We start from the raw sequence: 16,726 nt of genomic DNA on the forward strand, positions 1-16,726 counted from the left end.
GCGGTTGGTACTCCACCTCAGTGAGAGGAATAACATTTACTGTGCCCCTGCTGGAGCACCACGGCGCCAGTGTGGACGAGGTTTTGCATTACTGCGCTCTGATCAGCCTCTGGAAACGTCCCATAATCCCCTTAAGTCAAGTGGCCACTCTTCTCATTGTTTTGAACTCTCTGTAGGAATGTAGATATGCCGTTTGACAGCTGGCTGCTTATCTGCTCTGAGACAGATAAGTGTGCTCCGAGACAGATTAGTATGGAATGCTGTGTGTGAGAGAAAGAGGCGGAGTGGGGAGGTGTCTTCTGCTGTCTGAACTTACAAGACAGCATGCTGACATGCTCTCAGCCCCCCCAAAACCCACTCTCTCTCCCTCCACATACACACAACACACTCCCTGTCACACTCCACCCCACCCCCATTTGAAAAGCACATTGCAGTCACTTGCATGCTGGGATAGCTGCCCATAATGCACTGCTCCCAATGCTGCTGCAAGTGCTGCAAATATGGCCACGCCAGTGCACAAGCAGCTGTCAGTGTGGACAGACTGCAGCGCTTTCCCTAGTGCGCTCTCCGAAGGCAGGTTTAACTCACAGCGCTCTACATCTTGCAAGTGTAGCCATGCCCTTAGTCTTGTGTTCCGAATACTGGATTTGTAGGATGTTCCTCTGCTATACCTTCTGGAAGCATTGAAAATGCCATAAATTATCAGTTAAAACAAAGAGGACATGGTTCCATGGCCAGCTTACCTGGAAAGCAAAATCATATTCATTTTCTTGCTTAAGCTCCCTGAAAAAAGTGCTATTACTTGTCCACATATGGCACAATAATCTGTTCTGCCCAGGAAACCTATGACCTTGACTTTAGGGGATAGAATTTATAATTCCTATATAGTTTGCATTTTTATTACTTTATTTTTCAGCTTGTGCATCCCTCCTTCAGGTTTGTCTTGGTCATTCAAGATTACTTTGCCTCTGGACAGTTTGTTCTCTGAGAAATGACGGTTCCAGTTTCCTGTTGTGAAGAATGAATCATCTTTAGTTGCTTTAGGCGGGTACCTCTTGTTGATTGTAACATAGTACCAATGAGACATGGGCCTGAATCCCTCTTGATCCAACTCCTTCCCCCTCCCAGTATCGGACGTTTTTCAGATTTAGATCCTGATCTGAATGAACTTTGTCGTTAAAACTAGCACTGTAATAACCCCAAAGCAGCTCCTCAAAGCTGAACTCACAGTGAACTTTAGGAAAGGTTGGGTTCAGGTCCCACTTCTGAACTCTGGACATTTCCTAGTAACAAAACACATCATGGACTCCAACCTACAATTGCACAACCGCTAAAGATGCGAGTTCCACCCAAGCTGGAAAAGTTACAGGTGCACATGGTCAGATTTGCACCCACAGTTCAACTCTGTTTTGGGATTTGATGTTACTAGATCATCCCGTAACAGCAGAAACCCCTGCATCTAACAGCTGTATTGTCCCATAATGCCACCTCAGGTTAAGGAGCCATAGAATCATACAGATTAAGGCCAGAAGGGCCCACTAGATCATAGTCTGTCCTCTTGTATATCACAGGCCATCAAAAGCACCAGCCAACTGCACACTAAACCTAACAACCAAAATGAAACCAAAGGAGACTAGATTGTTCTGTGCTACAGGCAGAGACTAGGCGGGATTGAGGTGCACCAGTGTCTGAGCCCCCCACAATTGCAGGGAATTGATAAGTGAGATATGCCCAGATACTCCTGGCAAGCAACCCATGCCCTCACTACAGAGGAAGGCGAAAAACACTCAAGGCCACTGTCAATCTGACTTGGAGGAAAATTCCTTCCCAACCTCACATATGGCAATCAGGTAGACCCTGAGTGTGTGAACAAGAACCCCCCAGACAAGTACCTGAGAGTGAAAATGCTTGGTGCCACCTCAGAGCCGTGGCCTACCCCACTCAGTGTCCCATCTCCAGCTGTGGCCATCCCTGATGCTTCAGAGGAAAGAGATTAAAAAACCCTCTCAGAATACGTTGGGGGAGAAAAATCCCTTTGTGACTGCTGCTGGTGGCCAGCTGAAGCTATGAAACATGAGCTTTAGGAACTTAAGTGTAACCCTTCTGCCTCTCCGAGTTGGCAGTAACAAGGGCCGAGTTCAGTATCTAGGGGTTCCATTTCAATAACGCAATGCAAAACTGCCTCCAGCCCCCACCCAGTGACCTGGGACAATTACATACCACCCCTGGGTGCCTCTAGGAGGCAATACTTCCCCTCTCGCAAGCACGGAGTCTGAGTGTAGCAAAATCCTTTTAATAAAGGAGGGAAACAATGTGGCATTATGTTGGGGAAACACCACAAACAGGATTCATAACACAAACCATGAGCAAAAGACCTACCCCCAAGTAAGTTTGGCAGTATCCTTTTCCCCTCAAGGTCTTAAGTCCAAGCACCCAAAAGATCACCCCAAAGTCTCAAAAGTCTCCTGAGTCCAGCAAACCAAAAATTACCCAAAAGTCCAACAACCCAAAAGTCTCTATCCCTGGTCAGTGTAGCCTGAGAGTTCAAAAGTTTATCTGAAGAGTTTTACCTCCTCAGCCTGTGTGGAAATGGGGTGGGGGGAAGGAGGGGACGCACAGGGTGTTAAGGGACACCTTACGTCGTCTGAGGCCAACTGCCCCACCTCTCTGTGGGGTTCTGCTGCAGCCTTCATCACGAACTGCTCAGCTCTACCAGCCGCTCCGCTCCACTCCACCAGCCATCCATGAGCCACTCCACCTGTCCCTGCAAACCACTCCACTTGCTGTTCCATGGGCCACTCCAACCATCCCACAAACTGCTCCACTCTGCCAGCCACTTAGCAATATATCTTCAGGCTCCCCCACTAATTAACACAGCATTCAGTGATCTCAGCTCTTAGTAAGTTTAGCTCTTTAGTGATTTCAGCTCTTCATGATTTTTGCTTGTAGTAGGAGAGGCCCAGTGCTGGGGCACTATTGATCTAAAGTGAATTCAGCACAGCAGCCTGTAACTAGATTCTTAATAGAATCAAAATTAGCTCTGCTATTCAACAGTGGAGAAAATCCAATTAGTGTTTCAGACCCTTAAGAGCAGCTTAAACCATCAGGTATACATACCTCTCCCCAGCCTCTCTCAATTCACAGGGGGGCTTGGAACCCATGTCCCTTGTCTAGCGAGTGCTACTTAGTTGATGGTGAGACCCTGTCATAAAACAGTTTCATTGTCCTTGATTCACATAATCAAGGTAACAACACTTTATTTCTCCTGCCCCAATAACAGAGAAACTGGGGATCCCACAGCAGCCAAAGTGACCGTTTTGGGCTGCTGTGGGCTCACGCTAGGCGGGGTGGGTGTGCCTATGCAAACAAGATTAGCCCCTGAAGATCTTTTCTACACTTGCCACAATTCACCACCAGATGTCAGGGTAGAGCTCATCCTGACTGCTTACATAAGATATAAACCAGAAGTGACTGGTTGAGCCCTGTCCCCACCATCAACAAGCAACCCTGTCATATAATCACACTCAAATGTGTTCGGTTCTCTCATCCTTCTTTTTGCAAGACTAAACAAGCCAGGCTCTTCCAGTCTCCTCTCATAAGATAGGCCCTCCATTCCCCTGATCATCCTAGTTGCTTGTCGCTGCACCTGTTCCAGTTTAAATTCATCTTGATTGAACATGTGTGACTAGAATTGCACATAGTATTCTAAACGAGGTCTTACCGGTGCCTTATCCAAAGGCACTTCTCTATCTCTACTGGAAATGCCTCACCTACCATATCCTAGGATCACATTTGCCTTTTTCACAGCCGCATCACATTGGTGGTTCATAATCACCCTATGATTGATCCACACACCCAGGTCTCGCTCCTCCTCTGTCGCTTCCAACTGATGAGACCCCTTGTTGTAGCAGAAATTCTTGTTATTATATCCTAAGTGCAAGTCCTTTCACTTCTTACTATTGAATTTCATCCCATTTCTGTTACTCTAGTCTTCAGGGTCATCCAGATCTTCTTGTATAATGTTCCAATCCTCCTCTGTATTCATGATACCTCACAGTTTTGTATCATCAGCAAATTTCATTAGCACACTCCTTCTTTTTGTGCCAAAGTCATTAATACAGATATTGAATAAGATTGGTCCCAAAAGTAATCCTTGAGGAACTCTACTAGTAACCTCCCTCTAGTCCAATAATTCACCTTTCAGGGCAACCTGTTACCTTCTTACCCAAACAGAAGCAGCTCTATGGCCAGTAATGCTACCTCAGGTTGATGAGCACATGCAACACTGACAAGACCCTGATCATCAGCCAGCAGGATTGAACCTGAGACCTCTGGAGTTTAGTGCGCGAGCCTCAAGCCATATGGCTGGCGCACACCCTCTCCACACCCTCTTGGTGTCACTAGATGGGATAGAACACCACACCCAGGAGGTGTGTGGGTTACACATGCAAACAGAAACATTGTGCTTGTACAAATGATTTGGGAAAACAGGCATTTATATTTAGAACTAAACTTTTAAAATATTTGAGCATATTGTGGGTTAGACAATGATCCTAATGATCCTGTTGTGATGTGTTAGTGCCACTGCATCAATTTGTATCACATTGTGGCAGGGTTAATACAACATAATGGGAAACATGAGCTGTTACCATGGAAATTAAAAACAAAAAAAATAATTGTGACTTCTTTATTAATTAACTGCTATGCAAGGATTAGTCAGTCTGCAGCCAGAATATTAGTCTTCTAGACTTAACCATTTATGTTTTTCTAGAAGACTCAGTCCCTACACTCATGTGCAGGGCATTAATCTCATTTATATTAAAGCTAGGGGAATGGGGCATAGACATGGAGGATTCTCTGCAGCTTGAGGTCTTCAAACCGCAATTTGGGGACTTCGATAACTCAGACATAGGCTAAGGGTTTGTTATAGAAGTGGATGGGTGGGATGGCCTGCATTGTGCAGGGGGTCAGACTAGATGATCATAATGGTCCCTTCTGACCTTAAAGTCTATGAGTCTATTAAGTATCAATAAGACGATGGAGACTTTTACATGACCATGCATGCCCTTGTGTTTGTAACTGGAGTGTTTGTGAAACACTTGCAGATCCTTGAATGGATGGTGGCCTGCCCAAAGCATCGATAATGTTTCATATTAAGCAGCATTATTATTATTTAAAGCTATACTTTATATAAAGAATCAACTTGCTTCTGTCAGGGGCAACAGGAATGGTAAAAAAGCTTCACTAACACTTCTCTGTCGGAGAAGTCAGTTCATAGTTTAGCTTTAGCAAATGCAAAGCAACCGACTTTTGTCCTCCATCACGCCACAATGGGCCGAGTCCTGATGTTCTTGGTACCTAAAAGGTAAAACTCCCAACCTTTCTACAGCCCAGAAGTGGTAGGTGAGAAGGAAAGAACCCAGCTTGATTTTCAGATCCCAGGTTGAATTTGTAGGGTTGGCATTTTAAACTCTCCCCTCAAACATCTTCTGACATGTCAACTGGGGACATCTGATCAAGAAATTGAGATGCAATAAACAACCCAGGATGCCATTTGGACAGCATCACCTTCCAGAGAAGAATCACAGTTTAAAGGCTTATCTGAATGAACAATTAGTTCACGGAAAGCTGGGTTGTGAAATCTACCTCGCACTAGCGTGCCATGCACTACTGTGCACTAAAAGTTCCTTAGTGCTCTTTTATCTACACCAGTGTCAAGGCCTACTGTGGAGTCCAGATTCCTTGGCATTTCTAAGTTATCCAGTTTAACATCTTTGCATCTAGGAAAATGTTTAGGTTAGAGCTGGTTGAAATTCTTCAGCTGAAATTTGCTTTAGCTGAAAAGTGCCCTTTTTTTAAAAGAAATTTTGCTTTCTAAAGTTATTGGGGGGATTGATGAAAAATCAAAATTTAAAAAATCAGTTTTCAAAACCAAAAATTACCAAATCCTCCCCGCCACAGACATTTTAAAAATAAAAAAATAAACACTCTTCCCCTCTGATTTTTTTTAAACTAGAAGCAGAACTTTTCCTTCTTGCAATAACTTGTTTTTGTCCTTGCCTCCACCCCAGATAGATCAGATTCCTGTCTTCCTTTCTCCTGAGCCAGTGCCGTTCTAAGGGTTAGGCAACATCTCTTCAGTGCAGGTCAGCTACCTGTCTTTGACTCTGCCATGCTCACTAACATGCCCTGAGTACCCTGTGATGGAAAAGGGATTGGACAGGTGGTCCAATACCCTTGTATTTTATTAGGAGTTAGAAGACATTCTAAGTGTAACCACAGAGAATATAATAGAAATTCCAGGAAACTGCAGAAATGTACAAATGTTTGTTTACTTTGTTTAATGTAACAACTACTGAGATCAATGTGTCGGCAATTTTGTCTTGTCTTTGGAATTACTGGGTTATTAACCTTTAGCTGTCTTCCCACACAAAGAGTGATTTCATAATTCAGCATTTGTGCCCCACAACATGCTTTTCATTCTTCATTAGATTATTGAGAAAGAAGAAAAAATAGTTACAAGGACAAAGTACAGGCCCTGGGTCTCCATCCTGCCCTTCAGAGGGAGTGTTCTGTATCTGGGAATAGAGGTAAGAGAATGGGACACAGGACTTGTGGCCCCAGCTGACCGTTTGACACTGAGAAAGTTGCTTCATCTCCTGGGGCCTCAGTTTGCAGCTATAAAATGGGTGTAATAATGTATCATAATTAGCCCATGGAACTCATTGCCACAAAATAGTTGCAGCACCAGAACAACATGGGCAGAAGCAATGCAAGCTTCTCCACTCTTGGTGTCACCTAATAATAATAATAATAATGCTTGTGGTGAAAGGGCAGTTCAGTCTCCTGGGTACATCCATTTGCTGGCTTCTCTGTTGCCATTGCTTACCAATGAGCCTGTTAGTGCCAACTGTGGTTGTGTCTACTAGGAACTTGACTCATTCCACCACATCCATCCACATGGGATAACCAACTGGATATCATCTGACAGCAATAACACTAGTTGCTACTGACTGGCCTGTAGTTGACCTGGCAGCCTGGAGGTAAGAGCATTTATATGTCCCATTACCCCTTTTAAACATTAAGTGTAACTATATGGGTTTTTCCCACCAGGGGAGACTAGCTCATGCTATGTCAGTATGACCTTGTGGCAGGGCAGTCAAGAAGCTTGGGACGTTGCCAGGGTTTGGCTTGGTTGCTTCATTTCTGCTTTTCCGTCAAGGTTCACCAGACAGCTTTGGGCCCAAAGGCGTGACTCTGGAAGCCAGTAGCTGGTCCTAAGGGCCATTAACTAGTGGGAGGTAGGCGAGGCTCAGCTGCAATGGGTTAGCACTTTAAGGTAACAGGTAACTGAGTAAGTTGGATAAAAAGGAGACCAAAGATCAATGAAGAGGTAGGAGGCTAGTAAGTACGTACGTATGGTTGTGGAGCTGGCTAGTCTAGCTATAAATGCTGATAACTAGATCTGGTCAGAAACCAGAATTTCTGTTCCATGGGAAATTCCAATATTTTGAAAAATTCATTCCAAGTCCAAATGAAAAATCCAAATTTCCCATGAAACAAAAATTTTGAAAAACTTCTGTCTGGAACCCTGGAGATGTTTCATGTTGAGTTGTTACATTTCAGTTATATCCAAATGTTTTGCTAATGTTCAAGGGTTTCATTTGACCATCATTTTGATTAATTTTGTTTTGACTTTTATATTATATTAACATATTAAATATATGCAACATTAAATCTAATATATAAATATAATTAAAATTTGATTTTCATATAATCTCAAAGTTGAAATGACATGAATTGCAAAGACATCAACATGAAACATTTTTACTTTCTCTAAATGAAAGATCTTGACATTGAAATGAGAAAGTTGAAAGATCATTTCAACTTTTTCCCATTTAAAATTTTGCCAGCATTAACATGTTCCCACAAAATGTTTCAATTTCAACTAAACTGCATTTTTCAATGGAAAACTGTTCCATTAAAAAAAATGTAATGAGCTCCACTGACAACTAGAACTGGTTCGAAAATGGGCTCCCCAGCCCCTGGAACATTTTGACTCTTAGACAGAAGAGCAGCAGCTGCTTTCCATCACCATTTTGGCTTCGTTGAAAACTGAATTTTCTGTTAAAAAAAAGTTTTGATGGAAAATTATTCTGGCCCTTCTCCATGAAACTGGGGAAGAGCAGAATAAATAATGGGACTTTAATCTTTACCTGACTGCCTAATGCACCGTGTGTGATACTTACAAGCCCACCTGCCCCCTGACGGCCTGCTAACTAGAGCCCTGCATGCTGCACTGAGGCAGGTGAGTGGGTGGTAAGGGCTGAGGAATTGGGCGCATGGAACAATGTAATTGCTTTATTTTTCAAGTGATTTTTAAAATGGCAAAATCAAGCCAGCAGACTATGGAGCTGCCTGAACATCTAGCAGGTCACCCATCATGTTGACCTGCCAGCAGAGAGAGCTCATTGGTGCAGCCAATATCTGGCCTCCCCGCTACCTCGAGCACAGCAGAACCCCAAAAGGAAGGGCCAGTGCTGAACCTTTACAAAGCATGAGATGAGGGGGTTGTTCCATTATGCAGAGGGGAGCTAGGATGACCAGATGTCCCGATTTATAGGGACAGTCCCGATTTTGGGGTCTTTTTCTTATATAGGCTCCTATTATCCCCCCCCCAATTTTTCACACTTGATGTCTGGTCACCCTAAGGGAAGCCAGACTGAACTTTGAGGTCTATATGTCCCCAAAGATCAGGGACATTTGGAGCACTACGTGGTGGTATCTTCTGCACATCAGTCAGGACACCCTTTGTCCCGATATTGGGGACCGCTCCGGCACTGCATGCCCCTGAAGTCCCGGGGCTGGCGGCGCTTCCTGGGGCAGCGCCTGACACCCACCCGCTGGCAGGAGGCAGTGCGGCCCCTAGGCACAGAGGCGGAGGGGGTCTCCGCATGCTGCACTGGCTCCTTCCTGCCCAATCAGAGCTGTGGGGGCAGGGCTTGCAGGTGCCAGCAGTGGGCAGAGAGCCCTTCGCGCCCCCTCGCCCACCCGACTTGACCCAACCCTAGGAGCCAGAGGGACCTGCCGGATGCTTCCCGGGAGCTGCCCCAGGTAAGCAACACCAGGACTCCCCACCTCACCCCCCGGCAGGTCCCTCTGGCTCTTAGGGTCGGGGCGGGGGCAGGGGGGTCTCTGTGTGCTGCCAGCGCCTGCAAGCCCCGCTCCGGCAGCTCTCATTGGTGCTTTTCCAGGCCAATGGGAGCCATGGAGCTCACGCTTGTGGCAGGCGCAGCACGTGGAGACCCCTCGACCGCCCCTGATCCTAGGAGCCAGAGGGACCTGCCAGATTCTTCCCAGAAGCCACCCCAACTAGGCACCGCCGGGACCTCCTACCCCTGGTAGGTCCCTCTGGCTGTTAGAGTTGGGGGGTAGGGACTTTGCGGGCTGCTCCTGCCTGCAAGCCCCACTTCGCGGCTCTGGCAGCTCCCATTGGCGCTTTTCCCAGTCAATGGGAGACATGGTGCTCACGCTTGTGGCAGGCGCAGCACGTGGAGAGTCTGGAGACCCCCATTACTGCTCTGACCCTCGGAGCCAGAGACCTCCCAGCAGGGCTGGTGAGTGCAGCCAGGGAAGGGGGCAAGGTGTGATGGAGTGAGTGTCTGGGAGGTGTGTGGGGGGGTGCTGGGCAGTGGGCGGTGGTTTGTGTGTTTTGAGGTGCTAGGCAGTGGGGGCCTGTTGGGGGGTGCTGGGCAGTGGGGGAGATTTGTGTGTGTCAGGGCACTGGGCAGTGGGGGTCTGTGTGGGGCATTGTTTAGTTCTGGTGGTGGGGCTGTGGGGAAGGGCACTGGGAGGGAGGGAGGAGAAATCTGTGTGTATTGGGAAACTAGCGAGTGAGGGGCTCTGTGTGGGGTGCTGGGCAGCTGTGGTGGGGCTGTGGGCGGGGGGGTGCTGGGCAGGGGTGGTGGTGTGCACAGCACTGTGCATTTGTGGTGGAAATGTGGGGAGGCTCTGGGGGGCTCATAGTGGATCCAGGGGGCTCTGGGCAGGGGAGCTGTGTGGCGCAGCATGGGCCCACTCCCAACAGGAAGGGGCATGCTGGTAGCACAGGGCCAGGCGGAGCAGTGTACCCCATTGCCCCTGGCTGGCCCCGCCCTTCCAACTGCTCAGCTCCTCAACTGAAGGCGGGGGTAAGAGGTGCAGGGGTGGGTCCCAGCAGCGCTTACCTGGGGCGGCTCCTGGGAAGCAGCCGGCAGGTCCCCAAGGTGAATGTCAGCTGGGCTGAGCCAGCAGTGTGGCCCGTGCTCCCCCCAGCAGAGTGTGTGCAGACTGGTCCACCTAGCTCATGGCAGAGCCAAGGAAAGGAGGCACCTGCCTCTGCACATGCTGATTTCACCCAGGGCAGGCTGGGGCTGAGCACTGCTAACTGCTGCCCAGTTCACTTACCCACATTGGCAAGCAGAGATTGCACCAGGCAGAGTACATCTGCTTGATGTACAATCAGGATGCCATTTTGGTAGTGAAATAGAAAATTAGTCAATTGGGAATGTCTCATTAAACCTGACTGCACTCTGTGTTATCTACTGGCAATTTTGGTTTTTCAGGTTGTTTTCAGGTGTAATGCAAGTTACAGTAGGGATATGTCATTTACAGTTCTGAACCACAGGGCATACCGTAGGACAAACTACAGTGGGCACGTAATAACACGTAAGAAGCACAGAGACTGTGCAGTTCTTTTCAGTGGCTAGCTAGCTAGCTAACGGTCTTCAGGCGAAAACCCCACCCGAAATAGCAACGGCAAGGGAGGAGCCAACTAGCAAAACAAAAAAGACAGTGCAGCTACAGGACAGAATGGGAAGCCACTTACGCCTGGATTTGGAAATCCTACAAGTATGACTCAAAAGCCTTTTGTAAAGCATGCAGGAAGGAATTTCGCATTTGCCATGGCGGTGAGTCTGATGTTAAGCATCATGCTGATTCCAAAAATCATGAACAAAACATCAAGACTCACAAGAGCAATACCCTGGTCTCACATTTTTTCAGCAGGCCAAATTAATCCTTCAACAACAAGGTTATCGCTGTTGAGCTAACTCAAGTTTACCACACAGTAGTCCATCAACACTCCTATCGCTCATGTGACTGTGAACTTAAACTGGCGCCTATCTTGTATTCAGATTCAGCGATTGCAAAGCATGTCAGCTGTGGCCGGACTAAAGCGGAGGCATTGATCAAAAATGTGCTGTCACCACTCTCAACAGAATTTTTTAAAAACCTCAGCAAGCCAGACGGTCCGTATTTCTCACTTGCCACAGATGCATCTAACAAGGGCACTGTGAAAACTTTCCCCTTATCGCTGAGATACTGGACACCCGATATGGAGTCCAAGATAAACTGTTAAGACTTCTATGAGCAAAGCGAAGAGACTGCAGAAGCAATAAGCAACACGTTACTTGAAAAACTTGCGACACACAAACTAGACCTAAACAAAGTGTCTTCCTACTGTGCTGATAATGCAAATGTGAATTATGGAAAGTGACAATCAGTGTACCAGTATTTAAAAAACCAAAACAAAAATATCTTGCTTGCAAAGTGCCCTGCCCATGTTGTGCACAATGCCGTGAAACATGCTAGCAATACCCTACAAGTTGACATTGAGACTCTGGTGATTAAGACGTTCAATCATTTCAGCAGTTCTGCTAAGAGAGTAGCAGCATTGAAGGATATGTTTGACTTTGTGGATATGGAGTATGCGCCATGCACTTTTCTGCGCCATGTTCTGATGTGCTGGTTGAGTCTTTTCCCAGCTGTAAACAGGCTTGTAAATACGTGGCAGGCTGTTAAGTGCTACTTTGTTTCTCTGGGCAATGAGAAGTGTCCAAAATCTCTATGGATGCTGTTCTCAGACATGGAAAACGGTGAACAAGGTGAGGTTCATCTGTTTTTCCTCCAGAATGTCCTGAAAATCTTCAATGATACTGTGCTCTGTTTGGAAAATGAGAGTATGACAGCATGTGAAGTGTATGCCATAATGAATACTCTGAGAATTAAACTTCAGCAACAGAAGAATGACAAGGTCTTTGGCTCCAGAGTTAAAAATGCATTAACTGAGATGCTGCCTGTCACTGCTGCATGTCTCCAGAAAGACTTCATGAAATTTTATGATGTGTCGATCCTATATTTGGAGAAATGGTTTGATTTTTCAGCAACTGGCTACTTGTTCAATACCCAGTGCTTGAACATCAAAGTCAATAGGGCATTCGAATACAAGGATCTGTCTGCGGCCGTGATAGCTGTAAACCTCCAGAAAACAGTGGATCTTGATCAGCTCTATGATGAGTACTGTGTCATCAAAGACATTGATTCCAAGTTGGAGCCTAGAAACTACTCAGTTGGGGAACTCTGGTCTCAAGTGCTGAGAAACAAGGATGGTAGCACTGAATTCCTGAACATGACAAAACTGGTGTCATACGTGCTCAGTATACCAGTAAGCAATGCATACACAGAGCGTGTATTTTCAATCATGAAAGGTGCATGGGCTGATGTCCGAAATAGAAGCAGCATAGATTGGTGCAGAGTGAAACCCTTGTCAAAGTGAATTTCCGGATGAGTTGCAAGGACTTCTACAGCTTTGTGATTGCCCAGAAGCAAGTCATGACTATGACAAAGTCATCCAAGAAGTGCTAGACTCCTGGAATGTCTGAGAGATCTGCAAATTGGGAAGTTGATTTAGTGACTGAATAAAAAACCCAGCCCTTTACCCCTGTTGTTTGTTTGGTGTACAAATAAATCTGTATGTTTAAATATGGATTACAACTAAGTCTAATTTAGTCAGGGGGGACATGACACTCACTGATTCCAGACCTCTGTGACTTAGTTTGCTTCAGCTGCCAGTGGCTGAAGGCAGGACTGTGGGCCACCTCTCTGTGACTGCAGCTGGGCTGGAGCCAGGGCTAGAACCTGGACCCTTTGCTCCCCTGCCCTGCAACTGGGTCTGACTTTGCAACCAAGATCCTGTGCCCCTGTCCTGTGACTTCAGCTGGGGGATGGAGCTGGAGCCCTTGCTCGAACCACTAGACAACACTTCCTCCAAACAGGTTGTTCACACCGACATTAAGGGCATCCACAGGAGTGAAGCTCAGAGCACAAAAACCCCTCTGTTGGAAATGGGCTGGGAGAAAACTCCCCATCCTGGTCCTTAAGGGAGCCTCTTAGATCCTTCTTCTGCACAGCTGGAGGCAGGAAGCGGGCAACAACCCTTGCCAAAAAATGCCTCCCTCTCCAAAGCAGGGTGGGAGCCAGCATGATGGAGAGCCCTGAAGTGGCACTCACTGCTCAGACCCTGCCTAGCAGCCCTGTCTCTCCTTTGTGGCTGTGTGTACTGAAACCCCCACCAGGGCTGGGGCACCGGGCTGTGAAAGGAGTTCCCTGCTTTTGGCATTAGGGTGGTTTTGAGCCAAGCATAAAGCTGCTGGCTTCTATCAATCAAGGTGGGTGTTACCTGAAGATAAAGCTCAGCACATGAGCCTTGCAGCATCTGATTGGGATTGTACTCGATCCTTTCGCTGCAGACGGCCAATCAGGATCCCGGAGCCCTTCCTCAGCAACGAGGACAGGAGCCAACCAACAACAGCCCCTTGAAAACAAGCTTGAGTCAGGAGTTGGCTTGAGCCAACCAACAACAGCCCTCACCTCCCCAGCTGCTGGAATGGTTAGATAGAGACAATGCGCCCAGGGGCCTCATGCGGCCTTCAGCCAGTCTGGCTGCATGTCAAAACAGGACCAGATGCTGCTTCTGCCTGAGCAAGGCTGTGGCCCCCAGACTCAGCACAAAACTAAATGTTTAAGGCCCAGGTCTAAAGACTTGAGATATAATCCTTCCGGGCTGTGTTTTTAAAGCCAACCTCTGATTCTGTGTGTGCAAAGACTGGTACTGAGGTAGCTCGGTGCCTGATTGTGCCCATAGATCAGCCACTCTGTTATTTTAAACGACGCCAATATCTGCCCCTAAGTTGACAGTAAGGGCAAAATTACTGGCACAGAACTGCATGAGGCCTCTTTTAAATACAGGGCTCGTAAATCTGGAGCTGCCAGCTCAATGGCCTGGTTATGGGCCCATGAGCCATTGTAGAAGGTGGATGGCTTGATGGTGACAGATGCATGTCAGTGACAAGGTTCAGCAGCAGCATTGTAGTGATTAGACAGTGATCAAGCACCCTATACACAGCACATCTGAATAACAGAGGCAGCTGATAAAGCTTGTCAAGGCAGCACAGCTGTAGAGCATTGGCTGGGAGATGCTGGAAATCAAGTGCAACCCAGAATTGTGAGAGGGCAAAGTGACCTGTCCTGAATTGGAATGAAACGGCAAAATCTTGAAAGTTTTCATGAACAAACAAATCCTAAATAAAAAATTCAGTTTGGCTCAGTTTGAAACGTTTCATTCTGATTTCAACCTTTCACATTTTTAGTACAAATTAAGTTGAATTCAAAATGAAAAAAAGTCACTTTGAACCAAAACACTGAAAATTTTCATTTTGAAAATGTGAAATGGGATGCTGACAGTTTTTAAACTTTTGAGTAGGGAGATCTGTTGACACCAAGCCCTTCCCACAAACAGTTTTGGTTTTAACAAATTGAATTGTTCAGTGGAAAAAAATGTTCCATTCAAAAATCCTGATCAGCTGTAATTCTGACCAGTGTCATTTGTTTTTTGCAGAGTGGACATGATTTACTAAAAGTTCAGGTTAATGCTAGACTAAAAAGTTTACCCTTTTAGAGGTTTTTACCCTAAGGAGCAGCATGCCCAAGTGACTCCTTTCTGGGCTGAGGACACAGAAAACCACGGCTCTGTTCCTGACACTAACCTATGTGTAACTTTGGGTGGGTCACTTCCCCACTGTGTATCTCAGCCTCAGCCTCTGGCATTGGAATTATAATGCTACTTTGCAAAACAATGTGAGATCCACCACTGCCTTGTTTGACCTTTATAAATCAGAGATTGGAAAAGCAGAAGGTCTTGGCTTGCAAAGTGTAGGGGATAATTTTTACTGCACTTTTGTAGGCCATCTGCACGTATGGACCAGAACTCCACAGCTCCTTCCTGATGCCTTTGCTCACAAAAGCATTAAAATAAACAACCACCCAAGTGTTTTTTTTCCTAGAAGGATTTCAAAGCACCTTATGAATCAAGGAAGCATCACAATTGTAATTCTCATTTTACAAATTGGGAAAGAAGAGCATGATGGGGTACACTCACCTTGAGTGCCTCCTAGTGGCTGGGTGAAGTACTGCAAGCTTTTCCCCACTCTTTGCACCCCTCTGTTGCTGACCTCACTTGGCAGCTGTTCAATGACTCGGCCCTCCAGCCAAGTCACACAGTCAGAACAAACCCCTTCCAGGGTAGCAAAGAGTTCACCAAACTGCCTACCCTCCCCAGGGTCTTCAGCCCCATCTCTGGGCCCTTTAGATCCCGCCATTTTCTTGGGCTTCTAAACATGCCTGGTCCTCTTCTCAGAGTTTTAGGCCACTCAGACAGCGGGGGAGCCCAGCCTGCCAATGCTCCAGGCTCCCTGCAATCCTCTGCTGCTGCTTTTGGGGCCTCTGCCCCTTTTATCTTCACCCCTTAGCCTTAAAGTTCTCAGGTTCCCATTCTCCCAGCAAAAGTAAATGCAGTGGAGTGGGCGGGGGCAGGGGAACAGGGCAGGCACCCATCCTTACCCTGCTGGTCCCAGCCAGAAACTGACCTGCTCAGCCCCTGCAGCTCCTTTCATCTGAGCCTGCTGGGCTCTGATTGGCTGCTTCCATGCAGCCTCTCTAGGCAGGCCTGGAGGACCCACCTTCCCTGCTCCTTTCTTGGGGCAGGGTGTAATAGGACCACAGGGCCTTGAGCAGGGGCCATTAAGGGTCAGGTGCACCCTGTCACACAGAGGTTACGTGAATTGACCTGAGTCAAACAGCAGATCAGAGGCAGAGCAGGAATGCAATCCAGGGACCCTGGCTCCCAGTCCCTCTGCACCACAAGACGTGCTACCTCTACCTCTGTGACATACGTGATATCTGTAATTAACCATAAAGCACTGGGACTGCTTTGAGGGTCAGTGCTACCATCAGCATTTGAACGATTGCAATGTCTAGATCTGTGCTGAGTAGGTACACATAGTGGCAACAGGGCCAGTGTTGGTGGAGTGCCCTCTCTTTTCACACACATAATCATCATAGTTGGCAATAAATAATGAAGGGAAGAAAGGCGGGCACTAGCTGAGAAAGAAGCTGAATTAGTTCTAGAATCTGAAATTAATAACAACAAATGAATTCAATACTTAAATGCAATGTCCCAGTCTGGGATGGGATGTTCGGTGGATCTAGTGCTACACATGTGGTGTGGGGATAGTTTACATTTCAAAGCAGGTTGTGGCCTGAAATGTTGTTCCGGAGTGCTATGTAAAGTAGGTAGAGGTGTTGTGTGTGTGTGTGTGTGTGTGTGTGTGTGTAAAACACAACCGTCTCTGGAGCAAAACAGCGCTGTTTAACAGCACGTGGTGATACACAGCTTAAGATAGGAAGACGCTCTTCCCCTTTTTGGTCAGGTGAACCACTTCTCTTGTCACAAGCAACAGACAATGCCTCCAGCACACCCAAATACTATGATGAGCCACTGGTTCAGAGACAAGGACATCATGTAAGGAGACACTAACAGCACCTGGGTGCTCTCCAGGGTTCTCCCATC

General features: G+C 46.8%; 1 long non-coding RNA gene across 1 annotated transcript; it reads right to left on the minus strand.

Annotated features, from left to right (window-relative positions):
- Positions 1–890: 890 nt before the first annotated feature.
- LOC120381216 lies at positions 891–15,503 on the minus strand. The gene is made up of 3 exons (XR_005587981.1): positions 15,257–15,503; positions 13,499–13,633; positions 891–1,008 (listed from the first exon to the last, which is right to left on the minus strand). It is a non-coding gene; the product is annotated as an uncharacterized LOC120381216 (long non-coding RNA).
- Between the last annotated feature and the right edge of the window lie 1,223 nt (positions 15,504–16,726).

The sequence above is a fragment of the Mauremys reevesii genome, linkage group 13 (genome assembly GCF_016161935.1).
Source record: "Mauremys reevesii isolate NIE-2019 linkage group 13, ASM1616193v1, whole genome shotgun sequence".
Taxonomy (NCBI): Eukaryota; Metazoa; Chordata; order Testudines; family Geoemydidae; genus Mauremys; species Mauremys reevesii.